The following is a 9,674-nucleotide window of genomic DNA, read 5'->3' on the forward strand; positions in this document are numbered from 1 at the left end:
CATCTAGCAACACTTGGCCAACCAACTGGGCCAGTGGTTCAATACAAGGGCCTGACATAGTGATGTTGCTTGAGAGGGACCAGCCATACCTGGGCTCCTGGAACATTCCAAAGGTGCTTTGGGCGGGGGTCTCCAGACCCACACTATTACTCTGAGGACCACGTGGTATTGAGGATGCCTTAACCCTTACACTATTTCTTCAGAGCCAGGCTTGTTTTTCTGTATCTTAGATAAAAGGTAAACATGTAGAAGAAAAAGCAGACAGAATTTGGGAGTTAGGTAAATGTTTCAGGGTATTCTGAGAAGTGAAGAAATGGGGGCAGGAACTAAATGTGTGGGGCAGAAGCTTTGAGGAGGGGATAATATTAGAGGCTAACTGGAGGCATAGTCATTAAAACTTGGTCACTGGGTATGGTTGATGGGTAAAACGGAGAAATGAGTCCCAGGTTCTTACCTGAGTGAATGTTGTTAATGGATGAGGAGAGTACTGAAGATGATGCTTCATGTGGTTATTTGCAACTTTCTGATTTAGTTATTTTTTTCACACTCTACCTTTTAATGCCTTTAAATTTGGGGGGTCACATAATCCTACACTAAAGTAAAATGGGTCTGGAATCTTATGATGAAGGCATTTACTATAATACAAGATCCTATGTGAGATTTTAGAGTTATAGGGCTCATCATTACTTAAAGAATTCCTGTTTTGAAATCCCAGAGAATTGAGAACCTAGAGAGGCAGTACAGCAGGTGGGGTTCTAACCCCATATAGGTCTTTAAGCTCCACCAGGGAATAATCCCTGAGCACCACTGAGTGTGATCTGCCACCAACCCCCCTCCCCCCAATCACCACAAGAAAAACAGCAGAAGTAGCAACTTGGTGTATCTCAAAAGGACCCTATGGAGCCCAAAGGAGATCATTATAAGAAAATACTTTGCAAACTGTAAAATGCCAAACATATTATTATAAAAATTTTTGACATATTGATATCTAATGTGAGAAAACAGAATTTCTGTTTCTTATGTTTATTAAAAGAGAAATAATTTTTTACTCCACTCTATTGACAGGGAACCTTGTATACAAAGCATTTCTAGTTTTCTACCCCTTCTTCATACTTTCCTATGAGAAGACGGCTGATACATCTACCTGGTGAACTTGTGAAGCAGAATTTGTATTTGCTTTCACTTTGGACCTGATTAGCTGTGAAGCAGCTCTTTGTAATCTACTGTTCTGTTTATTTTTTTCCTGGTGGGAATGGAGCAAATTTTGTCTTTAGGAGAGTTGAATGTGTAGAAACACACTTGAGGACTCAAGAATATATATAGAGAAAAATACTAAGAAACTCATTATAGTTACATGTTGAAGCTACATGGTCTAGGCCAACTTGTTTTTCCATCAAACATTATTTAATATATTCTCTAATTTGTGAAATAAAACTTGATAAACATAGTTTTAAAACCTAGTGTAGAATTTTTGATGGATTAATTAGATGAATATAGTTATTTGCTTATTCTGGTTGTTTCATATAAATGGAATTACACAACATGTGACCTTTATTATCTGACTTCTTTCACTTAGCAAAATACTTTCAGTGTTCATCTGTTGTAACACATCTCAGTACTTCTTCCTTTTTATGTTGAATAATATTCCTTCCAATGGATAATGCTGACTTAGTTTATTCATTAGTTAATGGACATGTGGTATGTCCCTTAGTTTATTTAGGCTGCTAGTAAGAAAAGGACACACTAAGTGACATAGACAATAAGCATTTGTTTCACAGTTCTGGAGATGGGAAGTTCAAGATCAACACAGTCCAGATTCATTAGATTAGAGGTTACTTCAAGCTTCCTAAATAAGTTTTATTATGTTTCCACATAGTACAAGGGGAAAAGTATCTCTCTGCATTTTCTCTTATGGGGCACTAATCTCATTTATGAGTCTCCACTCTCTTGACCTGCCACTTCCCAATTATCCTCCCTACTTAGAACATCACCCTAGCAGGAAGGGTTTCGACAAATAAAGTTCATAGAAGTCTACAGGACACATAAACATGCAGTTTATAGCAGTTTGTTTCCATATTGTGGCTCTCTGTCATCCATATCTGCTCTCAACATTCTATTATTCTAGCAATATTGCGCTTCTTTAAATTCAATTCTCCACTTACATTACTGATATATTTTAAGGTAAATCAAAGATATCAGTACACTTCCAGATAAATGTTTTAGTTTTCATATAATGAACTAGATATCCATCTTGGTTATGTTGTTCCTTTTTATGTAAAAGTGCAAATGATAAAATATACAAACCGAATATTATACTTGTTAAGTCTTGAAAGATGCATGTACCTGAGTTATCCCCATTCTTTTCCTAGGGAACATGTCAATCACCTCTTTTAATTGAAAAGAAATGATGAAATTTCCCTCACACTCCTCTTAGTCAATATGCCCAACTGCCAGAGACAGTTCCATATCTATTTGGTCTAGTATGATGGTGGGGACCTACTTTAAAGTGGCTATTGAAATCCTGTATCTGTTCTCCAAAATACTTTGTTTGCTTTTATTCTTCTCTCTCTTTGTTCCTCTGTATACTCTTTTAGGGATCTCCTTAGCTCACTCCCTCAGTTCCAGTGTTGTGTGCTCTCTGCTTGCCCCTACACTTATGCTTGCTTGCTTCCAACTAGCAGAATGTTTGCAGACCATCTCTTGGCATTTTCATTTCCATAATGATACCTTATATTTCTAAATATATAATTTGTTATATATTTGTCTCCGTTGAGAATAAATAATATTCACCCCCACCAATTTCTAGATTATTCCTTTGTAAATTCTCCAATTCACTGAATGTATCTCTTTCTTGAGTGTGTTGAATTCTTTCAAGTTTCTAATTGTTTTTCTGATCCTTCAGTCTTTGTAGTGTAAATTTTATTTATTTTTAACTGAATTTAGGAACTGGAGCGATAGCACAGTGGGTAGGGCATTTGCCTTGCACACAACCAACCCGGGTTCTATTTCTCCGTCCCTCTCGGAGAGCCTGACAAGCTACTGAGAGTATCCCACCTGGAAAGCTACCCGTGGCATATTCGATATACCAAAAAAACAACTATTTTTTTCTTTTGATTGTGGCCACTCACATTCTTCCCAGATACACAATCACGTGGAGCTTGTTCATTGTCCATTATCTTTACTGTAATCGCTCTGTTTCCTTTATTAAGCAACAACTATCCTCGTATTACTAGGAAACAAATCAGGTTTTAGTAGTTTGACTGCTCCTACTAGTCAGTCGCTATGTTTCTTGGTTATAGTGCCTATCATGTTCCAAGCAGTGATTTCCCCACCACCTCCAAAGTGCTCATGATGCTCCAATGTCTTTATGTCACCTCTAGTCTAGTCATCCTTCCCAACTGCTTGGCAATTGTTTTTGTGATCCAAAGGTTTATCATTGTTCAATACTGCCTATTCCCATTTATGAACATTTACTCTCGTGACCTGTCACTCCGCAATGATCCTTCCTACTAATAGTATCAGTCTGCAAGGAAAGATTTCTATAAGTGTGAGAGTGGATACATAAACATTAACTAACAGCAGATGAGGACTCCTTTCTCAACACGGCCCTGCTAAAACATTTATCACAGTCGAGTCTCAAAAGGTAGTTGTGGTTTGCAACTCACCTGTATGATTAGTAATGAGTAATGTAATTTTCGTAGGACATCAGACAAATGTTCACAAGGTAGGTTCCTACAAGTTGAATCCTAATAATTTAGCTTTTTATTTTTCATGTGTCTTTCTTTCGTTTTCCATTTAAAGACTGACACTGTTAATTCACAGCAACCAAAAACATGGCTAGTGGCTACGTTTATATATATATATATACATATAGTCATTAGATTATTATGAAAACCTTGTGAGATCAAATTGTGATGCCCTTTTTGCATCACAATTTGATTTGGTTTGATTCCTCTGTCCTTGTCAGAGAGCCCGGCAAGCTACCGAGAGTATCTTGCCCACATGGCAGAGCCTGGCAAGCTACCCATGGTGTATTCAATATGCAAAAAAAAAGTATGAAATCTCACAATGTAGAGGTTACTGGTGCCCGCTTGAACAAATCAATGAGCAATGGGATGATAGTGATACAGTGATACAGTGATCTTAACTGAATTATGTCCTTGGCAAACAGTCCTAGGTGTCAAGGAAAAACATTACACAAGTAAGTAAAAATTCTCCATTCAATTTAGTTTTATTATCACCCAATTTATGTCAGTAAGTAATGTTGCTCTTTGAAATAGTATACAAACTATACAAGAGTTACTTGTAATATTAACACCTTATAGGAAGTTGAAGGACTTATAGCATGAACTAGACATCAAATTAATTAATCTATTTTTAAATTTTATTATGGCTTAGGGAGTTATAATAGTGTTAAAAATTATGGTATTGGTGTACAAAGCTACTCCAGTCCATCAACACCTAGGTACTTCTGATCTACACTACTGTCCCTACATCATCCCTAGCAAGGTCTTCTCACACCTTCTCTTACTGCTTGGCAATCAGTTTTAGAATCCAATAAAAAGGGTTTGTCATTGTTCAGTGCTATCAATTTCCTTGCTTTTGCTCTCTATTTCCAAATGAGATACAACATTTTCTATTTGTCTTTCTTCCTCATTGCAGCAAACTGACCGATTTCATCTTAACAGTTACATAGTGTTCCACTGTCTATATATACTGACATTCAGTCACCCATTCATCTGTTATTAGGCATTTGGGATTTATTTATTTCCTGACTATTATACTCAGCATTTCTATGAGCATGGATATGCATATATTTTAATTAATATTTTTGTGTTTGCGGAATAGATGATAAGTGGAATTTCTGAGTAGCATGGGAATTCTCATCTTACATTTTTGAGATGTATATATAGTGCTTTCCATAGAGATTGAACCCAGATAACATTCATACCAACTTTGAATAAGAACTCCTCTTTTAATCATATCACTGCCAATACTGTATTTTTCAAGTTATTTTGATATGTGCACCATTCTGTTCTTTTGCTTTGCATTTTCTGATAATAAGTGATGATGAACACTTTTTCAGGTGCCTCCTGGGCATCTATGTTTCATATGGGAAATCATTTTTTCATCTTCACTCCTCATTTTTAATGGGGTCATTGATTTTTTAAGCTTTGTGAGTGTTTTTAGATATCCTGAATATTAGCGCTTTATCTCATGCATTGTACATAAATATTTTCTCCCATTAAATAGTGTGACTTTTTAAATTTAGCCTTAGCTTCTTCAGCCAGACTTCTAGAGTTCTTTAATCCGTAGAGGGGTGAGGGGAGATATTGTGAGGAAAAATAGATAAAGTGAACTAAAACTGCCATAAATATGTTGATAGGGGGTCTTGAACACTGGTGGCAATGAAATATGGTAACTGTGTGCATCAAAGAACCATAAATGGGGCCGGAGTAATAGTACAGCAGGTAGGGCATTTGGCTTGCACGCTGTCAACTGGGGCTCTATCCTGGGCACCCCAGATGTTTCCCCAAGCACCACTAGTAATTACTGAGTGCAGAACCAGGAGTAACCCCTGAGCACTACTCGATGTGTCCCAGGAAAAGAAAAAGAACCATAAACATTACCACTACTGTGAAAATTTGAAAATTAAAATAAGCAATACAGGCTACCCGGTAAAATCTGAATTTTATATAAACAAAATTTTAGTAGAATTATGCCCATATATTTGAAACATATTAGAATTTTTATACTGTTCATTTGAAATTCAAGTTTAACTCAGATTCCAGTATTTTATCTGGCAACTCTGGAACACAAACCATGTAAAAATAGTTTTAGTACATAACAGGAAGTGCTAAATAAAGACAGAAGTACATACTTTCTCCTCAATTACAGATTCAATTGAAAACTTTTTTAACTTATTCTCTTGAGAATGTAGAGTGATAGGTCTTTCCCCTTACAATTTGACCAGATATGTAGACAAATGTTTTTTGTTTTGTTTTGTTTTGTTTATTTTTTTGTAGACAAATGTTTTAGTAGAAGAAAGTCTGATGCATTTATAACAAATTCTTCAACCATACTAATACTGGCTGTATTGTAAAATTTCAAACTCGGTTCACAGCTATATGAAACATGACTTTTGAGGATGAAAATTATTATCTCTCTTTAGTGAGTTTCTATGCTTTAACTATGAAGTACAAACAAACCTTACTGTTCAAAGAACAGTGAAAAATCCAAACACTCTCCAGAATGAGAAGATTGCTACAGCAGAAATCCAGACCTTTATTTTAGGGGTTATTAATTCAGAGAGGGAAAGTTAAATATAGAAGACCAACCTGACTTATTTGGTCTATATCTCTCAGGGTAAAAATCAGAGATCTAAGCACCCCTGAACATAAAAGGCACAGTGACCTGCACAGAAACGGGTTATGTATTTGACCACGTATTGCGATACATTTTTTCAGCCAGACCATTGACTAGTGTGGCTAGATTATAAAGAAGCTCTGAATGACTAGCAAAGATTAAAAAAATAAATGAAGACAGAAAATGTAGAAATCGGTATACTAGGGGGACAACACAGCTACTAGGGCACTTGCACACTCTTTGATCCCCATCATCACACATGGTTCCCCAGAGCTACCTGGAGTGTTCCCTAAGTCTGAACCTGAAGCCTGAGAACTGCTGGGTACCAAAAGACAAAAGAAAAAAAGAAGTAAAAGGAAATGTAGAAAAGGAGAAAGATGAAAAACTGGCACTAGGAATATCAATCTATTGTTTTAAATTAACGAACTTTAAAACATATAATTGTGCTATAGTTACCCTATCCTACCTATGCATATTGCTCTAGACATTTAAAGTTAGGTGAGTTTAGTGGAAAAGGTAATTACACTGTTTTTCTAGAGGTCTATGAAGGGGCATGGAAGAGCAATTCAGGAGCATTTGAAAGACTTTTTTAAAAAGGGATATAAAATAAATTTGTTACCTACATTTTAGTTTCATATAAAATTTAGGCATAATGGCACTGGCTTCACAGAAAATTTAAATAACGTTTCCATTTTAAATTTAAATTCATTTCCCCCCACTGGTTTAACTATATTAATGTTCCAAATTCTAGTGTTCTTTAAAAAAATTGTTGAATCACCATGAGATGCAGAGTTACAAAGCTTTCATGATTGAATATCAGTCATACAGTGTTCCAACACCCATTCCTTCACAAGATTACATTTCAACATATTTATTGATTTGTTTGTGGTATTAGTTTTCACAGGTCAACCTACTTTAAATTTCCAAGTGGTCTCTCAGGATAATAAGAGTCTCTTTTTTCAATTGTCTATGTTTTATGTATATAATAATAAGCTCTCAAATATCTCTACAGATCCTAGGATACTGTATTTTTAAGTTGCCTTTTTAATAACTGTGGTTTCTTTTAATTAAATAATTAGAAATTTATTCTTAATCTTAAGTTAGAGATTTAATTAATTCATTTAATTTCATTCTTAAGATTTATTCTTGTTTTTCACTTGATCGAATTTTGCATTAATTATTTGTGGCTGCTCAGGGTGTGTAGATGCAGCTTTTTTTTTTTCTTTTTGGGTCACACCCATCGATGCACAGGGGTCGCTCTTGGCTCTGCACTCAGGAATTACCCCTGGCGGTGCTCAGGGGACCACATGGGATGCTGGGAATCAAATCCAGCCATGTGCAAGGCAAATGCCCTACCCATTGTGTTATTTCTTCAGCCCCAGATGCAAGTTATTGACTGATAATACTTAACTACATTATGAGACCAAGAAGAAACATAACAGTTATGTTTTAGGGAGCTCAATGCTCACATGAGCTTTTGCCTGGAGGAATTGATGTTAGAATACTTTACCTGAGGTTGCATAGGTAATTCATTATTTGTATTGTGGAATGATTCTAGGACTTAAAAAGAAAAACACTCTAGGCAAAATTGAGTGTTCTTCGATCTGAAAATTGTTGGGGGAAAAATAGACAATGTTGTATTATGTCAATTGTCCTGGACACAATTTTAGTTGGACAATCAGATTGTTAAAGCTTCCCAGAGTTCTGTCTCAGGTGTTCTTCTTGTTCTTTATCCATCTTGCCTCAACATTTGGTGCTAGATTTACTTTTTATCGTACATAAATTGGTTAAAATCCAGTATTTTGATATATGCTCACTTTTTCTCCTTTTATGGTTGCATATTTATAATTTATATTTATATTTATAATTTTTTAATTTTCTGTATTTTCACTCTAGTGGGACTCTGGAGGGTAGAAGAGATAAGCACATGTACTATCTTTAGTTTAGCTATAGATACCTATACTTAAATATCCCTGAGTCTATAATATTTGAAGAATATTATAGACGTATTCGATATGCCAAAAACAGTACCAATAGGTCTCATTCCCCTGACCCTGAAAGAGCTTCTAATTGTTGGGAAAGATGAGTAAGGAGAGGCTGCTAAAATCTCAGGGCTGGAAGGAATAGAGATGTTACTGGTGCCAGCTCACGTAAATTGACGAACAACAGGATGACAGTGATACGGTGATGCAGTGATTCATATATCACATGAACACTATAAAATATATTGGTGATAACAAAAGATGTACAAAATATCATGTTTTGAGGTAACTAGATGTTGTAAAAAATTGCATACATTATCTCCAAGTTATAAATATTCCCAAAGCATTATACAGATTCAATATGGTCTCTATAAGGATAATCATGACATTTTTCAAAGAAATATACAAAACACTCCTGAAATTCATATGGAATAATAAACCCCCACAAATAGCTAAAGAAATCCTTGGGAAAAAAGAAGATGGTTGGTAACACCTTTCCTAACTTCAAATTGTACTACAAAGCAGTAGTAATTAATAGAGCATGGTATGCTCATGACCACTCTCCACATACTCGAACAAGCCTCATCCCATGAGTCAATCTATTCCTGGACACCTCATATTGTACACCATCAATATACATAGAGTAGCATACCACATTTGATTGGGTTTAAAGTAGAAGGCAACCAATCTTAGGGGGAAATATATTTGTACAGAAAAACCACTTCTGGGAATATATCTCAGGGGTGCAAAAAACACGGCAATATTTTAGTATTCTAAAATACTAAAATACAGAAACCCAAAACTGAGAGGCCGCTAAGTGTGGTCACTCGACCTCATACCTCTTCATCCTCAGCAATGGAAAACAAATTATCTAATGCTTCCTTTTCAGCAGGTCTGACTTTAGGGGAGAGACTCTCCAAACAATAATAGTGAGTTTTGTTGAAATATTGTATGCAATCAAAGTGAAAGTAAAGTGAAATTTATTAGTTACACAGGCGGGGGGGCTAAGGGTGGGGGGATAGGGGCGTGGGGGGGTTAGGGGTGTGGGGGTGCGGGGTGGAGCTATACTGGGATTCTTGGTGGTGGAATATGTGCACTGGTGAAGGGATGGGTATTTTAGCATTGTATAACTGAGATTTAAACCTGAAAACTTTGTAACTTTCCACATGGTGACTCAATAAAAAATAAAAAAAAAACACGGCAGAAATCACTGGTGATGGAGAATGAGCACTGATGGAGGGATGGGTGGCCGATCATAGTATGACTGAAATGCAAACACAAACATTTGTAAGTATATAACATTACCTCACAGTGATTCATTAATAA

The sequence above is a fragment of the Sorex araneus genome, chromosome 2 (assembly GCF_027595985.1).
Source record: "Sorex araneus isolate mSorAra2 chromosome 2, mSorAra2.pri, whole genome shotgun sequence".
In the NCBI taxonomy this organism is placed as follows: domain Eukaryota; kingdom Metazoa; phylum Chordata; class Mammalia; order Eulipotyphla; family Soricidae; genus Sorex; species Sorex araneus.